General features: G+C 44.7%; 1 protein-coding gene across 1 annotated transcript in view; it reads right to left on the bottom strand.

Moving 5' to 3' along the window:
- Window positions 1-15,394, bottom strand: part of LOC139413714 (pleckstrin homology domain-containing family A member 6-like) — a 170,474-nt gene extending 155,080 nt beyond the window's left edge. The window contains exon 1 of the transcript XR_011634827.1: window positions 15,335-15,394. The gene's annotated coding sequence lies outside the window, so the exon portion shown is untranslated. The remainder of the gene's footprint in view (window positions 1-15,334) is intronic.
- Window positions 15,395-21,064: the final 5,670 nt, after the last annotated feature.

Genomic DNA, 21,064 nt, shown 5'->3' with positions numbered 1-21,064 from the left:
GCAACATGACCTCGAGACAAGAGTGTCTCCCTTCACGCTGTGTGGGTTTGAGACAGTCAGGGGTTTATCTGATAACACAGGACTGGAGACTGAAGGCTTTTTTACAGTGACGTTCTGACACAGGTGTAACATATTCTGCATGCTCTACCTCACCTTGGCCTGTGTTCAGTACCTTACTGCAGGACATACTGAAGTCCTACAACATGTTTAAAGGGAGAACATGGAGTATGGGTGGAGGAGGAGGGGACTATCCTCTCCTGCTGGGGGGGACTAAAGAGGAAAAGGTAGAGACAGGTTGCTGGAACTACAGGAATGTGTGGTTAGGGCTGTTGTGGTGACCATATTATCACAACACCTGCGGTCAAATTCCACGTTTAGTCACAGTAATTAGGCTTCTCCAAGCTCTGCTACTGCTGCTGGTCATTAGTAGCCTACCAAACTTGCCAACAGGCTGGTACTCCACACTCCATTGCCCCTCTAATCACTCTGACATCAATGCAAATGTATTCAAAAATCTAATCAAACACTTAATGAGAGCCCGTGAGCTCATGTTGCGCAACATTTCAATAGACTATGCAATTGCATGAGTGATGCCTCTCCTAAAAAGAGGAGGATCCCATCAGCTTTCTATAGGTGAGGCCTATTATGTTTATTTCTCAACTTGCCTAATATTAAGCACATTGCTTCTCTTTACAACAGGAGTATAGCCTACCTGGCTGGCATGAAAATAAACCACGAGGAAAAATGTCCTCCATTCTCTATTTAAGTTCATAGATGACAGGTATTTTTTTCCCGCTGCCCCTGTTTCGATATAGGTACATGATAATGGTCCACTCTGAATCAAAACAAATTCCCCACATACATTATTTAGTATATGTAAAGACAAGATGAAATCAAGAACTGTCTGATGGGTGACAATATTAGCCTATCACTTGTGAATGATATATTATCATTTGTGAATGATGCCCAGCATAAGAAACAATGCCTTGTGTTTTGCGACTTTTTTTAATCGTAGGCCCACACATCATGTAGCCTAGCCCATGGGCCTATGTTTTAATAAGGTTAGTATCACAACTAAAGTGCTTCTCAAAATTAAGTACATTAACCCTCTTCACAAGGGGTGTAGAGCCTAACTGACATACATAAACAGCACGTGAGTTTCAAGTTTGGGGAAGATCATTTTCACCATAAAAATGCACCTTTATAATAAAAGCATTACATCCATAATTGCATTTGCTGTCACTTTTAAAGATTAGTGTTTTCCGCTAATGGAACATTCACGCTTATGGCCTACTACCATGTGTGCACTGCTGCGCTTATAATGTGAAGAAATAGTTTATCAACATTTTAAGCTAAACATTCTGATCTGTTGCGTCAGCCCTATAGTGTAAAAACGTTTTTTTGATGCTAGTGATTGTTTTTGAGGCTAGTGCTTTTGCTGTTCTTTAGTCCTACTCATCTTGTCGGCTGACGAAAAGTAAATGTGGACAGTTCTTCCAATATCTTCAATATGCACCTCGGAATTGGATAAGGACAAGCGCAGTTGCGTCCCGATGTGTCTGTCTTAACTCGTAGGCTGTGAGAAGGACCCATCATGTGATGGAGTGCGTAGCACTCAGGGAGAAGGGCACAGCAGCCACTGGCCACAAAAGGCATGTTTTTGTTAGGGTGCGTTACGGCCACACAAAGGGGATGCGCCGTGAAGTTCTAGGCATTATCAAGTGCTTGTCAAATTGTGAATGAGCGACTGATGTAGTGTGTACAGCCTGCACAAATAAACAAAGCAGAGCTCATGCCTTTCAAGATACTTTTTTCAAATCATCATTAGAGTCGCATGCAGCCTTAGAATGTATTAGAAATCTAAACATATTGCCCAACGTTTGTAGAAGAACTAAAGTAACTCTAAATTAACCATATAGCCTACAGTGAGGGAAAAAAGTATTTGATCCCCTGCGATTTTGTACGTTTGCCCACTGACAAAGAAATTATTAGTCTATGATTTTACTGGTAGGTTTATTTGAACAATAACAACAACAATATCCAGAAAAACGCACGTCAAAAATGTTATAAATTGATTTGCATTTTAATGGGGGAAATAAGTATTTGACCCCTCTGCAAAACATGACTTAGTACTTGGTGGCAAAACCCTTGTTGGCAATCACAGAGGTCAGACGTTTCTTGTAATTGGCCACCAGGTTTGCACACATCTCAGGGGGGATTTTGTCCCTCTCCTCTTTGCAGATCTTCTCCAATGCATCAAGGTTTCGAGGCTGACGTTTGGCAACTCGAACCTTCAGCTCCCTCCACAGATTTTCTATGGGATTAAGGTCTGTAGACTGGCTAGGCCACTCCAGGACATTAATGTGCTTCTTCTTGAGCCACTCCTTTGTTGCCTTGGCCGTGTGTTTTTGGGTCATTGACATGCTGGAATACCCATCCACGACCCATTTTTAATGCCCTGGCTGAGGGAAGGAGGTTCCCACCCAAGATTTGACGGTACATGGCACCGTCCATCGTCCCTTTGATGCAGTGAAGTTGTCCTGTCCCCTTAGCAGAAAAACACTCCCAAAGCATAATGTTTCCACCTCCATGTTTGACGGTGGGGATGATGTTCTTGGAGTCATAGGCGGCATTCCTCCTCCTCCAAACACGGCGAGTTGAGTTGATGCCAAAGAGCTCCATTTTGTTCTCAGCTGACCACAACACTTTCACCCAGTTGTCCTCTGAATCATTCTGATGTTCTTTGGCAAACTTCAGACGGGCATGTGCTTTCTTGAGCAGGGGGAGCTTGCGGGCGCTGCAGGATTTCAGTCCTTCACGGCGTAGTGTGTTACCAATTGTTTTCTTGATGACTATGGTCCCAGCTGCCTTGAGCATTGACAAGATCCTCCCGTGTAGTTCTGGGATGATTCCTCACCGTTCTCATGATCATTGCAACTCCACGAGGTGAGATCTTGCATGGAGCCCCAGGCCGAGGGAGATTGACAGTTATTTTATGTTTCTTCCATTTGTGAATAATCGCACCAACTGTTGTCACCTTCTCACCAAGCTGCTTGGCGATGGTCTTGTAGCCCATTCGAGCCTTGTGTAGGTCTACAATCTCGTCCCTGACATCCGTGGAGAGCTCTTTGGTCTTGGCCATGTTGGAGAGTTTGGAATCTGTGTAAGGGATCTCGTCCTCCACTTCTGAGGAGGAGAAGCGAGAAGGATAGGAGGACCAAAATGCAGCGTGGTAAGTGTCCATAATGATTATTTTAAAACATAAACTGAACACGACGAAATACAAAACAATAAACGTGAAATGAACGAAACAGTCCCGTGTGGCGGCAAAAACACTGACATGGAAGACAAACACCCACAACCCAAAAGTGAAACCCAGGCTACCTAAGTATGATTCTCAATCAGGGACAACAATTGACAGCTGCCTCTGATTGAGAACCATACTAGGCGGAACTCAAAAACCAACATAGAAAAACAAACATAGACTGCCCACCCAACTCACGCTCTGACCATACTAAAACAAAGATAACATAACAGAACTATGGTCAGAACGTGACAGTACACCCCCCACCCCAAAGGTGCGGACTCCGGCCACAAACCTAAACCTATAGGGGAGGGTCTGGGTGGGTGTCTGTCCATGGTGGCGGCTCTGGCGCGGGACGTGGACCCCACTCCACCATAGTCCTTTTCCGCCTCTCTATTCACCTCCGTGGTCTCTTAAGAGCGGCGACCCTCGCCGCCGACCACGGACTGAGGACCCTCGCCATGGGTCCCAAATGGACGGGAGATTCCGGCAGCGCCGGACGGACGGGAGATTCCGGCAGCGCCGGACAGGCGGAAAACTCCGGCAGCGCAAGACAGGCGGGAGTCTCCGGCAGCGCCGGACAGGCGGGAGACTCCGGCAGCGCCGGACAGGTGGGAGACTCCGGCAGCTCCGGGGTGACAGGCGATTCTGGCATCGCCTGCGTGACAGGCAGCTCTGGCAGCTCCTGGCTGACTGACGGCTCTGGCAGCTCCTGGCTGACTGACGGCTCCGGCAGCTCCTGGCTAACTGACGGCTCCGGCAGCTCCTGGCTGACTGACGGCTCCGGCAGCTCCTGGCTGACTGACGGCTCTGGCAGCTCCATGCTGATTGATGGCTCTGGCCGTGGGGCGACCCACAATTGGCCTAGCTTCGTCCGGGTTAGGGAGGGTTTGGCCGGTAGGGAAATCCTTGTCTCATCGCGCACCAGCGACTCCTGTGGCGGGCCGGGCGCAGTGCGCTAACCAAGGTTGCCAGGCACACGGTGTTTCCTCCGACACGTTGGTGCGGCTGGCTTCCAGGTTGGATGGCGCTGTGTTAAGAAGCAGTGCAGCTTGGTTGGGTTGTGTATTGGAGGAAGCATGACTTTCAACCTTCGTCTCTCCCGAGCCCGTACGGGAGTTGTAGCGATGAGACAAGATAGTAGCTACTAAAAAACAATTGGATACCACAAAAAATTGGGGAGAAAAAGGGGTAAAATAAAAATAAAAACAAAAAAAACAACAAAAAAAAATTGAACATTTTTGACATGCGTTTTTTTGGATTTTTTTGTTGTTATTCTGTCTCTCACTGTTCAAAAAACCTACCATTAAAATTATAGACTGATCATTTCTTTGTCAGTGGGCAAACGTACAAAATCAGCAGGGGATCAAACACTTTTTTCCCTCACTGTATGTCTTTGTTAACCACTCAACACAGAATAGTGAACTCCTTCAAATCATTTGGAGAAAATATCCTTTATATTTTATTCAGCTATGTTCAATTGTATTCTTCATTCTATAGAATAATGCCATGGAATTATAAGCAAATCTTGTCTGCTAAATGAACTAGTGTAGCCCACAGCCATATGGCATAGCCAGATCAGGGCCTAAAATAAGGACAACTCAGACTATGCTATTCTGTTCTTCTGAAATAGACTACATTTCTCCATATCTTGCTTCTTCAGAACTGTCTAAAATAAATAATGGATTTATTGTGAAGGTGTCAGCTAAATTACATGGATTTATTAGACGTTTTAAAATGTAGATGTTCCAAAGGTCTGCATCAGTGGTTTGTAGAAGCCAGGAGATTCTAAATGTGTTTATGTTAATTAACGGTCAATTACCATCATTACGACAGCTATTTGCTTGACAATCACCAGCTGACAAAATTTTGTGACCGCTACAGCCCTATATGCAGTCGTCTCAACTTCCTTTTGCTGGAGACAGGCACTCACCCAGTAGTCCCTCTGAATACACATACACACACACATTGGGGGAAACACACACACATACACACACATACACAGCTGTATATCACTGGTGTAAAAGAGCAGTTCTGGTAAGAGTTGTAACACCATGTGACTCCTCCTCAGTGTGTGAGTTCTGTTCTCTCCTTTAAGAGGTCAACATTGACACCCTGTGGCCACACTACTGTACATGTCAGTGAGACAACATGACATCCATCGTAAGCAGCGGAAATACACAACACTGTGTGTGTGTTTGAAGTAGGACTTTTTGCCTGAAACGGTTGTCATCACCCACTTATTCCCCAACCACAGGCCATCATGTTGTAACAAAATAACTGTCTTCTCCTCTCCGGTGGTGCATCCTTTTCGTGGCTGTTTATTTACCACCACAGACGGATGCTGGCACTAAGACCGCACTCAGTCAGCTGTATAAGGAAATAAGCAAACAGGAAACCACTCACCCAGAGGCGGCGCTCCTAGTGGCCGGAGACTTTAATGCAGGGAAACTTATGTCCGTTCTACCTCATTTCTATCAACATGTTAAATGTGCAACCAAAGAGAAAACGTCTTTATATCACCTGTACTCCACACACAGAGATGTGGTCAAAGCTCTCCCTCACCCTCCATTTGGTAAATCTGACCATAATTCTATCCTCCTGATTCCTGCTGAAAAGCTCAAATTAAAGCAGGAAGCACCAGTGACTCGATCTAGAAAAAAAACTGGTCAGATGAAGCAGATGCTAAGCTACAGGACTGTTTTGCTATCACAGACTGGAACATGTTCCAGAATTCGTCCGATGGCATTGAGGAGTACACTACATCAGTCAATGGCTTCATCAATAAGTGCATCGAGGATGTCGTCCCCACAGTGACTCTACTGTACCAGAAGCCATGGATTACAGGCAACATTCGCACTGAGCAAAAGGGTAGAGCTGCCACTTATAACCCGGAAGCTTATAAGAAATCCTGCTATGCCCTCCGAGGAACCATCAAACAGGCAAAGCGTCAATACAGGGCTAAGATTGAATCATACTACAGCGGCTCCGACGCTCATCTTATGTGGCAGGGCATGCAAATTATTACAGACTACAAAGGGAAGCACAGCTGCGAGCTAGCCAGTGACACAAGCCTACCAGACGAGCTAAATCACTTCTATGCTCGCTTCGAGGCAAGCAACACTGAGGCATGCATGAGAGCATCAGCTGTTCCAGACGACTGTGTAATCACGCTCTCCGTAGCCAAAGTGAGTAAGACCTTTAAACAGGTAAACATTCACAAGACTGCGGGCCCAAACGGATTACCAGGAAGTTTTCACTGACATTTTCAACATGTCCATGATTGAGTCTGTAATACCAACATGTTACAAGTAGACCACCATAGTGCCTGTGCCCAAGAACACTAAGGCAACCTGCCTAAATGACTACAGACCCGTAGCACTCACCTGTGGCTCACATAAACACCATTATCCCAGAAACCCTAGACCCACTCAAATGTGCATACTTCCCAAACAGATCCACAGATGATACAATCTATATTGCACTCCACACTGCCCTTTCCCACCTGGACAAAAGGAACACCTATGTGAGAATGCTATTCATTGACTACAGCTCAGCGTTCAACACCATAGTACACTCAAAGCTCAACACTAAGCTAAGGATCCTGGGACTTTCTGAAGGGCTGCCCCCAGGTGGTGAGGGTAGGTAGCAACACATCTGCCAATTTGATCCTCAACACTGGAGCCCCTCAGGGATGCATACTCAGTCCCCTCCTGTACTCCCTGTTCACCCATGACTGCGTGGCCAGGCGCGACTCCAACACCATCATTAAGTTTGCAGACAACACAACAGTGGTAGGCCTGATCACCGACAACGACGAGACAGCCTATAGGGAGGAGGTCAGAGACCTGGCCGTGTGGTGCCAGAATAACAACCTATCTCTCACCATAACCAAGACTAAGGAGATGATTGTGGATTACAGGAAATGAGGATTGAGCATGCCTCCATTCTCATTGACAGGGCTATAGTGGAGCAGGTTGAGAGCTCCACATCACCAACAAACTAACATGGTCCAATCACACCAAGACAGTCGTGAAGAGGGCACGACAAAGCCTATTCCCCCTCAGGAAACGAAAAAGATTTGGCATGGGTCCTCAGATCCTAAAAAAAGTTCTACAGCTGCAACATCGAGCACATGGTTGCATCACTGCCTTTTACGTCAACTGCTCGGCCTCCGACCACAAGTCACTACAGAGGGTAGTGCGTATGACCCAGTACATCACTGGGGCTAAGCTGCCTGCCATCCAGGACCTCTACACCTGGCGGTGTCAGAGGAAGGCCCTAAAAATTGTCAAAGACCCCAGACACCCCAGTCATAGACTGTTCTCTCTTCTACCGCATGGCAAGCGTTACCGGAGCGCCAAGTCTAGAACCAAAAGGCTCTCAACAGTTTTTACCCCCAAACCATAAGACTCCTGAACAGGTAATCAAATGGCTACCCGGACTATTTGTATTGTGTGCCCCCCTCTTTTACACTGCTGCTACTCTCTGTTTATCATATATGCATAGTCACTTTAATTATACATTCATGTACATACTACCTCAATGTGCCCGACCAACCAGTGCTCCTGCACATTGGCTACCCGGACTATCTGCATTGTGTCCCGCCACCCGCCAACCCCTCTTTTATGCTACTGCTACTCTCTGTTCATCATATGCATAGTCACTTTAACTATACCTACATGTACATACTACCTCAGCCCGACTAACCGGTGCCTGTATATAGTCTCGCTACTGTTATAGCCTCGCTACTGTATATAGCCTCGCTACTGTTATAGCCTCGCTACTGTATATAGCCTCGCTGCTATATATAGCCTCGCTACTGTATATAGCCTCGCTACTGTATATAGCCTCGCTACTGTTATAGCCTCGCTACTGTTATAACATCGCTACTGTTATAACCTCTCTACTGTATATAGCCTCGCTACTGTATATAGCCTCGCTACTGTTATAACCTCGCTACTGTTATTGCCTCGCTACTGTATATAGCTTCGCTACTGTATATAGCCTCTCTACTGTTATAGCCTCGCTACTGTATATAGCCTCGCTACTGTTATAGCCTCGCTACTGTATATAGCCTCGCTACTGTATATAGCCTCTCTACTGTTATAGCCTCGCTACTGTATATAGCCTCGCTACTGTATATAGCCTCGCTACTGTTATAGCCTCGCTACTGTTATAGCCTCGCTACTGTATATCGCCTCGCTACTGTATATCGCCTCGCTACTGTATATAGCCTCGCTACTGTTATAGCCTCGCTACTGTATATAGCCTCGCTACTATATATCGCCTCGCTACTGTATATTGCCTCGCTACTGTATATCGCCTCGCTACTGTATATAGCCTCGCTACTGTTATAGCCTCGCTACTGTATATAGCCTCGCTACTGTATATCGCCTCGCTACTGTATATCGCCTCGCTACTGTTATAGCCTCGCTACTGTATATAGCCTCGCTACTGTATATCGCCTCGCTACTGTTATAACCTCGCTACTGTTATAGCCTCGCTACTGTATATAGCCTCGCTACTGTATATAGCCTCGCTACTATTATAGCCTCGCTACTGTATATAGCCTCGCCACTGTATATAGCCTCGCTACTGTATATAGCCTCGCCACTGTATATAGCCTCGCTACTGTTATAACCTCACTACTGTATATCGCCCCGTTACGTTTTTTTATTTACTTAAAAATTGCGCTGTTGGTTAGAGCCTGTAAGTAAGCATTTCACTGACAAATAAACTGATTTGATTTGATCCTCCTGGTATTCAACCGCTGCCCTGACAAAACACACACCATCTCTCTCCTCCTCTCTCCTCTCTCCTCCTCCCCATCACCCCATCCTCCTCTCTCCTGACTCCTAATCAACACGTGGTTTAGGTCTGAGGACATTCTGAGTGTGTGGCTCTCAGGAGTCTATAAGTGTCACGACTTCTGCCGAAGTCGTTGCCTCTCCTTGTTCGGGCGGTGCTCGGCGTTCGACGTCACCGGTCTTCTAGCCATCATTGATCCTTTTTTCATTTTCCATTGGTTTTGTCTTGTCTTCCCATACACCTGTTTTCAATCCCATTTATTACCTGTTGTGTATTTAACCCCCTGTTTCCCTTCATGTCTTTGTCAGAGATTGTTTTATTTGTCAGTGTAGTGTGATTGTTGTATAGGTGTGCGTCGGGTCCTCGTACCCATGTTTATGTACATTTAGTGTTATGGAGCATACTCCGTGGACTTTATTAAAAGACTCCATTCTACATTCCATTTGACTCTCCTGCGCCTGACTTCCCTGCCACCTATTACACCTACGCATGACAATAAGACAACCAGTCTTATATTGTCTAGCTGCAGGCTAATTCAACTGAAGTCCTGCCACAGTTTAAAGAGCAACTGTAGGCAATAAACAACTTCTCTGATATGCATTTTCTATGTGGCATCGATATTTGTCAGAAACATTTATTCTAATGTTACAATTGACTACATTGTGTAAATAGGTTAATTTTGGTCATAAAGTCAGTCATGTCCAAAACAGATATTTGATAGTGATTTCTTTTAAATTGTATGTCATGGAATGAAGGGTACAGTAATAGTTTTCCTTGAGTTAGGTTTATTTCAATCCTGCCCAACAGCCCACAGCTGGCAGCACCCAAGTAATCATCAATTCAGAGGACAGCTGCCAGCGAACTGATGCCCATGGTGAATTTGGTTTGACATTGGATATCCCTATGGGGCTAGTTAGGGACCATCAGTAAATTAGACAATGTACATGGGACAATATTTTAAATGCCAATAGCTCCAAATGTCAATGACTTTAAAACCTCAAACCAACAATACATTTTTGAAATTCATAGAAAAATACTGAAAGCATTTAATGAGACAACTAAAAGATGTGCAACATGAAAATATTGTCCGATTTACATTGTGTAATTTATATTTGGTCCCTAAATAGCCCCAGAGATAGGCTATCCAAAGTCAAATAAACCTTGCCACGGTTGAAGCTAATTGGCGAAAGAAGTTGGCTAGCTTGCTAGCTAGTCTAGGCTACTTCCAAACAAGACCTGGTCAGACTGTTTAAGTTATCTAGAAGGGTGAGTGACTAACTGTGTACTGTTTTGGCAAAGTGAAAGTACAAACACTTACCACCTTCGAACACACACACGAGACACCCACATCAAAGCACGTCTCCAAAACCCAAATCTGGTTCTCAGTCGCATTTTCTACTGAGGAGAATTGAAACCGAGGCTAAATCAAGAAGTTCAGCCCGCCTTTAACTGCAGCTCTTTGGTTTAGCTCTTTCCCACATAGTACCCACTCTCCCACTTCCCCCTACCCACTCTTACCCACCTAAAGGCTTTTTCAGAGCCCTCTTTCAGGAGGTTCTATGGGAGATGTGTGAGGAGGCTAGACCTGAGCTAGGGTGCATCCCACGTCAAACCCTATTCACTTCTGACCAGGGCTCATAGGGTTCTGGTCGAAAATAGTGCACTATGTAGAGAATAGGGTGCCATTTGGGACGCAGCCCTAAACTCAACCCTAGAGGGGTTTAAATATAGAGAAGTTGGGAAATGACAGGAAAGCCAGTCAATAATCCCTGCACCTCTATTCTCCCCAGCTCACTGCTTGCTTTGTTTGGTTAGACCACTCAACCACTATGGGCTGAACCAGAAGGGCTTTGGATGAAAACATGGGCAGCAAGTGATGCCAATAGCTCTTTTTACGGGGATAAAGCACAGCAATAAGTCAAGTGGCACTATCTAAAGGACAACGGCTGCTGTCCCCAATGTGGGTTTGTTGTCAGCTCCCTCTCTAAAAGATGACTATAGAATCCGAATCTGGCTGAGCAGCAGAACTTTCTTCCAGAAAATGAAGATTTTAATTGGTCTTTCAGGAGCTGGTATTGGGACATTTGGGCACTGGTGCCCTCATGGAAGGCATTCCCTCACACACACATACTGAAACACAGTCACACACACACACACACACACACAAACACAGAAGGCCTCTATTCATGGGAGCGACAAGAGCAGTATTCTTCTTCCTCTCTGTCATCCATCATCTCCCAGGTCCTAGGTCTTTGTCTGTGTGTCCTAACCTGGACAGTGGTGCCAAGCTTAGACCACCAGGCTACCCTGCTGCCCAGGCAACCTCTACCCAGTGCCAAGATCACCAGGTTGGGCATGGTCTTGCCAGTCAGCAGCCAAACCATGGAGCTCTGACAGGCCTGTGCCACCCCTCCTCACTATATGACCATGCTAGAAAGGATGGAAGTATGTTGCTTTCTACCGACAAATTTTTTTTTTATCACCAACCCTAAACCCTAACTTTATATCCTTACTGCTAACCAGCCCCTAACCCCCAATCTTAAATGAAGAACAAAAAGCTCAGGATACTGCTAAACAATTCAGAAAACATAGAGACAAAAATGGACTCCTCCACTTAAAACCAACTTACACCAGTAGAACAACCACTGCAATTACACTCTAGCTACGACACTGATAACACTCCCACCCAGACAAGTCCCAGACCAGCCAAATGCTCCTGAGTGGAGCAGCGGTCTAAGGCACTGCATCTCAGTGAAAGAGGCGTCACTGCAGTCCCTGGTTCGAATCCAGGCTGCATCACATCCGACCGTGATTGGGAGTCCCATAGGATAGCGCACAATTGGCCCAGCGCCGTCCGGGTCCTCTGGCTCTGAGGAGTGGTTAAGGCCATAGTGTCATTAAACAGTGGCACTGTCAGGGGGTAATCTGAGACACCATGCTTTCATCCCCTCTGTAGAGCCTCTCTCTCTCTCTCTCTCTCTCTAAGGATAATGGTGGCTCATGGCTAGCTGCCTCTATAGAGCCTCTTTCTCTCTCTAAGGATAATGGTGGCTCATGGCTAGCTGCCTCTCTCTCTCTCTAAGGATAATGATGGCTCATGGCTAGCTGCCTCTATAGAGCCTCTCTCTCTCTCTCTAAAGATAATGGTGGCTCATGGCTAGCTGCCTCTATAGAGCCTCTCTCTCTCTCTAAGGATAATGGTGGCTCATGGCTAGCTGCCTCTCTCTCTCTCTCTAAGGATAATGGTGGCTCATGGCTAGCTGCCTCTATAGAGCCTCTCTCTCTCTCTCTAAGGATAATGGTGGCTCATGGCTAGCTGCCTCTCTCTCTCTCTCTAAGGATAATGATGGCTCATGGCTAGCTGCCTCTCTCTCTCTCTAAGGATAATGATGGCTCATGGCTAGCTGCCTCTATAGAGCCTCTCTCTCTCTCTCTCTCTAAAGATAATGGTGGCTCATGGCTAGCTGCCTCTATAGAGCCTCTCTCTCTCTCTAAGGATAATGGTGGCTCATGGCTAGCTGCCTCTCTCTCTCTCTCTAAGGATAATGGTGGCTCATGGCTAGCTGCCTCTATAGAGCCTCTCTCTCTCTCTCTAAGGATAATGGTGGCTCATGGCTAGCTGCCTCTCTCTCTCTCTAAGGATAATGATGGCTCATGGCTAGCTGCCTCTCTCTCTCTCTAAGGATAATGATGGCTCATGGCTAGCTGCCTCTATAGAGCCTCTCTCTCTCTCTCTAAAGATAATGGTGGCTCATGGCTAGCTGCCTCTATAGAGCCTCTCTCTCTCTCTAAGGATAATGGTGGCTCATGGCTAGCTGCCTCTCTCTCTCTCTCTAAGGATAATGATGGCTCATGGCTAGCTGCCTCTATAGAGCCTCTCTCTCTCTCTAAGGATAATGGTGGCTCATGGCTAGCTGCCTCTCTCTCTCTCTAAGGATAATGGTGGCTCATGGCTAGCTGCCTCTCTCTCTCTCTAAGGATAATGGTGGCTCATGGCTAGCTGCCTCTATAGAGCCTCTCTCTCTCTCTAAGGATAATGGTGGCTCATGGCTAGCTGCCTCTCTCTCTCTCTAAGGATAATGATGGCTCATGGCTAGCTGCCTCTCTCTCTCTCTAAGGATAATGGTGGCTCATGGCTAGCTGCCTCTATAGAGCCTCTCTCTCTCTCTAAGGATAATGGTGGCTCATGGCTAGCTGCCTCTCTCTCTCTCTAAGGATAATGGTGGCTCATGGCTAGCTGCCTGACGCTAATAAGCACCTCAGTATTTCCTGTCAGCCTATAGATATACAAGCAATTAGCAGGCTACAACTAACACCAATATAGATGCAGGGGAAGTCCTCAAATGGGAGAGACTTACATGAAACTTTTTTTTTGAAAAACAGAAAAAAATTAACCCCATATAATGATGATTGCTGACTAGTAAAATTTGAGTTTTAATGATGCATGTGGAATTTGGGGTTAGCGACCAAATCCTAATCTGAAGGGTTAGCATTGGGATAAACAGTTAGCTGCCTTGATAGCATCAAAATGACAGGGACAGCATGTGGGTTATGTGTTAGCCACCGAATCATTGTTGAGAACATTAGCGATGGAGTGTTGTTGTGCTACTGTTGCAGTGCTAGCCAGATTGGAATGAACATAAGCACAGGCACACAAAACACACAACCACCCCCCCCCCCCCCCAACACACACACACACACAGACATACACAGGCCTTCTCAACCAAAACCACATGGTGAAGTCAGTTTTGACTGTAGTAAAATGTGTTTGATAAAAACAGCCTAGCAAGCAGCCTAGCCACCTGATAATGTGAGAGGAAAGGAGAGAGCAGACCATGGCTGTTTAAAGACAGATAGGTCACAGACTCAGGGTAAACACTACAGTAAATCTGCATCCCAAATGGCTCCCTATTCCTGGTTCAAAGTAGGGCACTATGTAAGGAATATGGTGCCATTTGGGACACTGCCTAAAGCAGACAAATGAGAGGGACACCTGCACACCTGCACACTGGTTGGGCCCTATTCAATAATAATAATCACTAACCAAGCCTCCAGCATAGGACTAAAATAACACTCACCCAGTCCATTGGAAAGCTTTTTGCAAACAAGGTTTTTTTCTGTTTGGTTAAAACTGCAATATGTAACTTTTTTGGGCGACCAACTAAATTCACATAGAAATGTGAGTTTAGAACGGTCATTCTCATTGAAATCAAGTCTAAGAAGCGGTAGATCTGTTCTATGTGCAATATTTCTATGCCCCCTGTTCTTCAGTTTCGTTTTTACGTCTTTTACTTCCAGTTTTGTACACCAGCTGCAAACAGCTGAAAATACAATCTTTTTGGTTATGGAAAATATACTTCACAGCTGTTTAGATGGTACAATGATTCTCTACACTATACTTCCTTGTTTTGTCACATACACTGAAATTAGGCAAACTATTCTAAGTTTAGCAACCAGGAAATGGTGGAGCAATTTCTGCATAGTGCACATTTCAGTAAATTAATGCAAATATGTGTCCTTGCAGGAAATTAGGAATGAGGTTCTTGAATTTTCCAGGAACTGGTGAACAGTTGTTGTTTTTTTTTTACCTTAAACTGAGTTTTCTTGTATGTGTTGTGTATTGTTATGTGCTTTGCGTGTCTGCTATGTATGTCCTACGAAGTATAATGTGTCCTCTATGTAGTCAATTAATGTTTACATAAGGTTGTTGATCCCTTGGGAGATAAACCTGCCTCCATACATCAATCAGATTACTACCATCACCTACCATCTAGACATCTCATGTCTGCAATCACACCTACACACACCTGCACACACACACCTACAGTTACCCCCTCAACTCACACACACACACTCACACACAGCAACTGTACCCCCACTTACACTCACACACAAACTTTATGATGCACATTTTGTACACATCCATCCAAATCTAAATACAGTATATACACATGCATTCACATATAAGTTCACTAGTCACACCGTACAGGCATGGTTTCATTTCTCCCTTCACATGAGCAGCACTCTGACTGCACACGGTACACAGAACACACTTCACACGCACAACACACACGCACGCGCACACACACCCCAGATCAGAGAGCATGGCTACAGGGAAACAACAGAACGGAGGAAGAAATCCAGAGAGATGAAAATAAAAATACCTCCCTTTTATCTGTCTCAGAGCAAAAGAGAATGAAGAGCATGTGCTGTCCATACCTTGCAGTTTCCTTTCTCTCTTTTCTGTCTGTATCCCTCCTTCTCTTTGTGTTCTCCTCAGTGAGTCTGAAGTCTTCCTCTTAGTAATCTCCTACAGCGTGGAGAGGCTTGGCTGGAAGGGGGCGGAGGAGAGAGAGAGAGAGAGTCAGTCAGTCTGCACAGAAGCCAGAGAATGGAAATCTGCAGGGCAGAGGAGAAACATGAAACCACCAGTGGTCCTGAAACAATGATCTCTCCTTCCCTCCCTCTCTTTTCCCTTTCCCTCCCTTTTACCCCCTTCGCTCGCTCGCTCCCATCTTCTCTCCCTTTTACTGCACTCTCTCTCTCTCCTCTATTCAATTCAATTAAATTCAATTCATGGGAAACATGTGTTAACATTGCCAAAGCAAGTGAGGTAGATAATATATAAAGTGAATATATAAAGTGAAATAAACAATAAAAATGAACAGTAAACATTACACATACAGAAGTTTCAAAACAATAAAGACATTACAAATGTAATATTATATATATACAGTGTTTTAACAATGTACAAATGGTTAAAGGACACAAGATAAAATAAATAAGCATAAATATGGGTTGTATTTACAATGGTGTGTGTTCTTCACTGGTTGCCCTTTTCTCATGGCAACAGGTCACAGATCTTGCTGCTGTGATGGCACACTGGAATTTCACCCAGTAGATATGGGAGTTTATCAAAATTGGATTTGTTTTCGAATTCTTTGTGGATCTGTGTAATCTGAGGGAAATATGTCTCTCTAATATGGTCATACATTGGGCAGGAGGTTAGGAAGTGCAGCTCAGTTTCCACCTCATTTTGTGGGCAGTGAGCACATAGCATGTCTTCTCTTGAGAGTCATGTCTGCCTACGGCGGCCTTTCTCAATAGCAAGGCTATGCTCACTGAGTCTGTACATAGTCAAAGCTTTTCTTAATTTTGGGTCAGTCACAGTGGTCAGATATTCTGCCGCTGTGTACTCTCTGTGTAGGGCCAAATAGCATTCTAGTTTGCTCTGTTTTTTTGTTAATTCTTTCCAATGTGTCAAGTAAGAAACCTTTTTGTTTTCTCATGATTTGGTTGGGTCTAATTGTGCTGCTGTCCTGGGGCTATGTAGGGTGTGTTTCTCTCTCCCCTCTCTCTCTCCTCTATCTCTCCCCTCTCTTCTCTCTCTCTCTTCCTCTTTATATCTCTCCCCTCTCCCTTTTACTTCTGTCTCTCTATTCCCCCTCATTCTACCCGTCCTTTTCCTCCAATTCTTCATCTGATCATTTACTGGAACTTATGTTCATCTCTCCTCTACCTTTCACTCTGCCCTTCTTTTCTCCCTCTTTTCTTTCTCTTCTTCTCTCCATTCATGCTCCTTTTTCTCTTGCTCCTTTCCTTCTCATCCCCGTCTCCCCTACCTGCCTCTCTTCATCCTTGTCATGTCCTTCCATCTTCCTTACGCCTACACCTCACCTCCCTCCCTCCCTCCCTCCCTCTGGCTCTCCTTCCCTCGTTTCAAACTGAACCCCTCATTTGGTCGTTTTTTCTTCCTACAGTTTGACCAATAACAATGTATAGACTTTAAAAAAGTTCTGCATTCTCCCTGGAGCCTGACAAAATATCACCACCACTGTAGGCTCAAATCAGACTCGATATTTCTCCACCAGAGTGTGTGTGTGTTGTGTTCAGGGTTGTTAAACTGGAGGTGTTAAGGTGAGTCAGTGTTAGTCAGAGGAGGCTGATGCCAGACACGTGTGTTGAGGGTGCCCACAAGTAGAGAGAGAGAGAGAGTGAAAGAGAAAGAGGTTAATGGATCACAAATATCTTGAGCTGTGTTCGTATTGGACTAGACTGCTCTTCTAAAGCAGTGTTTTCAATAAAAATCTAATCTGAATCCAGTTTCACTCCCGAGGAGTTGAGACAGTTTCACTCCCGAGGAGTTGAGACAGTTTCACTCCCGAGGAGTTGAGACAGTTTCACTCCCGAGGAGAGGAGACAGTTTCACTCCCGAGGAGTTGAGACAGTTTCACTCCCGGGGAGAGGAGACAGTTTCACTCCCGAGGAGTTGAGACAGTTTCACTCCCGAGGAGTTGAGACAGTTTCACTCCCGGGGAGAGGAGACAGTTTCACTCCCGGGGAGAGGAGACAGTTTCACTCCCGAGGAGTTGAGACAGTTTCACTCCCGGGGAGAGGAGACAGTTTCACTCCCGGGGAGTTGAGACAGTTTCACTCCTGGGGAGTTGAGACAGTTTCACTCCCGGGGAGTTGAGACAGTTTCACTCCCGGGGAGTTGAGACAGTTTCACTCCCGAGGAGTTGAGACAGTTTCACTCCCGGGGAGAGGAGGCAGTTTCACTCCCGGGGAGAGGAGACAGTTTCACTCCCGAGGAGTTGAGACAGTTTCACTCCCGGGGAGAGGAGACAGTTTCACTCCCGGGGAGTTGAGACAGTTTCACTCCTGGGGAGTTGAGACAGTTTCACTCCCGGGGAGTTGAGACAGTTTCACTCCCGGGGAGTTGAGACAGTTTCACTCCCGGGGAGTTGAGACAGTTTCACTCCCGGGGAGAGGAGACAGTTTCACTCCCGGGGAGTTGAGACAGTTTCACTCCCGGGGAGTTGAGACAGTTTCACTCCCGGGGAGTTGAGACAGTTTCACTCCCGAGGAGTTGAGACAGTTTCACTCCCGGGGAGTTGAGACAGTTTCACTCCCGGGGAGTTGAGACAGTTTCACTCCCGGGGAGTTGGGACAGTTTCACTCCCGAGGAGTTGAGACAGTTTCACTCCCGGGGAGAGGAGACAGTTTCACTCCCGGGGAGAGGAGACAGTTTCACTCCCGGGGAGAGGAGACAGTTTCTCAAGATGTGTTTTAGAACACAACCACACACTTACATATATACACATATATACACATATATACACATATATACACATTCACACAGACACACAGTGTACACAATGTCATAAAAGAGAAATATCAGTCATACAGTTAATTCATTAGAGAACATTTTGTTCTCACGTCACAGTTGTTTTTCACTACATGATACTGTAGCTACAGTATGTTGTGGGTTGTGTGTGTGCTTGAGCGTTCACTCAGAAACTCCTCTATGTGTGTGTCTACTGACTCCACTCACTGACGGCCACAAGCCAAATTGACAACTACACAATAACAAATCTACTACAGATAGCTATGTAGTTTTATGTATGTAGTTATAACCTAGATATAAACTCTACTGTAGTTTATGTATGTAGTTTTAAACTAGACATAAACTCTGCTGTATTTCTATGTATGTAGTTAAAATCTAGATATAAACTCTGCAGTAGTTCTATGTATGTAGTTATAACCTAGATATAAACTCTACTGTAGTTTATGTATGTAGTTATAAACTAGATATAAACTGCTGTAGTTCTATGTATGTAGTTATAATCTAGATATAATCTCTACTGTAGTTTATGTATGTAGTTATAAACTAGATATAAACTGCTGTAGTTCTATGTATGTAGTTATAATCTAGATACAATCTCTGCTGTAGTTCTATGTATGTAGTTTTAAACTAGATATAAACTCTGCTGTAGTTCTATGTATGTAGTTATAATCTAGATATAATCTCTGCTGTAGTTCTATGTATGTAGTTATAATCTAGATATAAACTCTGCAGTAGTTCTATGTATGTAGTTATAATCTAGATATAATCTCTGCTGTAGTTCTATGTATGTAGTTATAATCTAGATATAATCTCTGCTGTAGTTCTATGTATGTAGTTATAATCTAGATATAAACTCTGCAGTAGTTCTATGTATGTAGTTATAATCTAGATATAATCTCTGCTGTAGTTCTATGTATGTAGTTATAACCTTAGATATAAACTGATGCTATATAGGCTTATGTTCCTGTTTCTGAGAAACATTCCAAGTTAATAGATGCAACACAATTACATCACTCACATTGCACAGCTATACAACACCATAACAGCATGATCAACCCCTTTCTCCGGCCTGCAGGCCAGTGAACCTGAGAGGCTAATAGGTCAAGGGTGAAGTGATGACAGACTCTTTAATGAAAACATCCTGCAACCTGAAAAACAGGAGCTAGAACCCACACACACACACATCACATGCATGCAATCGTACAGACACACTCACGTACTCACATGCACACACAAATAGCATTTCTGTTGAGATAATTCTGATTATTTCAGAGTCAGAAAGTTCATATAGATGTAGAAGTTGGAACTATCTGAGCTACATATAAATGCTGGTCAGTGTAGTAGTCAGTGTTTCATTACTAGGAACTCCTGCTAGAATAGTGTAAACCCATACACCATCACAGCTGGATGCATGGTGTAGAACACTAAGTCTTACACCAGTAGTTTACAGTCACACACCTACACCTTCACATGTTCACATGCAGAAGCCCTGAAGTCAATAAACTTAGCATGAGCTTTGTTCTGAACAGGCCTATTGTTCTAGTTCTCTCCCTTTCTCCCTCACTCTCGCTCTCTCCCCTCGCTCTCTCCCTCTCTTTGTTATTTCCACTCTCCACCCCCCTCTCTTGAAGGTGTGTCAGCAAAATTGCTGCCATAGTCTTCCCCTCCTCTCCTCCACCTCCCACTCTCCTCTCTACCTGGCTGTGGTAGACTGTAGCGAGAGTATAAAGGCTCCATTCTTCAGATGGGGGCTAAACCATGATCACTGACACCGACACCTGGTTTGTCTCAATAGTCTATGGTGGCTTACTATCCGTGTCCTCTCCTGGTCTGATAGAATTGAACAGGTTCAATAACAAATCTCCAGCCTCATTGATTTTACCTATAAAAACTATTTTGAGGAGTGTATAGTATGTGTGTGTGAAGAGGAGAGACACGTGGGGATGTGTAGAGATTATGAACCACCCAGTACAGACATAAACACACAGACACATTTACATACACACTGACAGCTGACACATATGCTACATATTTACTCTAAGTTATATCATTAACCATACACTTAGAAAAAAAGGTGCTATCTAGAATCTAAAATGATTCTTTGACTGAACCCTTTGAAGAAGCCTTTTTTGTTCCAGGTAGAACCGTTTTGAGTTCCATGTAGAACATTTTACACAGAGGGTTCTACATGGAACCCAAAAGAGCTCTACCCCCAAACCAAAAAGGGCTCTACCTAGAACCAAAAAGGATTCTCCTATGGGGACAGACATTTTTCTAAGAGGGTATTCTGCATAGATGATTTGATGTTCTGGCCTTGGGCATAGGCACGGGACATACATCACATCGAACATGGGGAAGGTTTTCAAAAAACACACACACACATACTGCTTTCTAGGCAATGACAAACACACATGTCCTTGTAAAAAAATATATTTTGGTGAAAGAGGGAGGAACAGGATACCCTGCACCCACACTACACAACAGACCACAATAACCAAAACTTGGTAATTAACTACAATGACCATAATCCATTACATGCCTATTACATGCCAATTTGTCTGGTCGGTGTGGGACAGACACGAAGAGAGAGACGCGCGATTGAGAGAGATTGAGAGCAGTTGCTTTGTGAGATATTGCTACCTGAAAATACATGTTCTTAGTGACTGACAGCTCAACAGTCATAAAATAATGCCTTATTTACTTTGAAGTGTGAGGACAGACGCTGGGAGACGAGAAGCAAGTACAGGGAGTGAACATTTAATGAATAACGGACATGAAACGAAACAAGGACATTTAATGAAACCCCTGGACATTTAGGGAAA

The sequence above is a fragment of the Oncorhynchus clarkii genome, chromosome 7 (genome assembly GCF_045791955.1).
Source record: "Oncorhynchus clarkii lewisi isolate Uvic-CL-2024 chromosome 7, UVic_Ocla_1.0, whole genome shotgun sequence".
NCBI classification, from domain to species: Eukaryota; Metazoa; Chordata; class Actinopteri; order Salmoniformes; family Salmonidae; genus Oncorhynchus; species Oncorhynchus clarkii.
The sequence above is the reverse complement of the archived record's forward strand: the minus strand, read 5'-3'. Positions and strand labels throughout refer to the sequence as shown.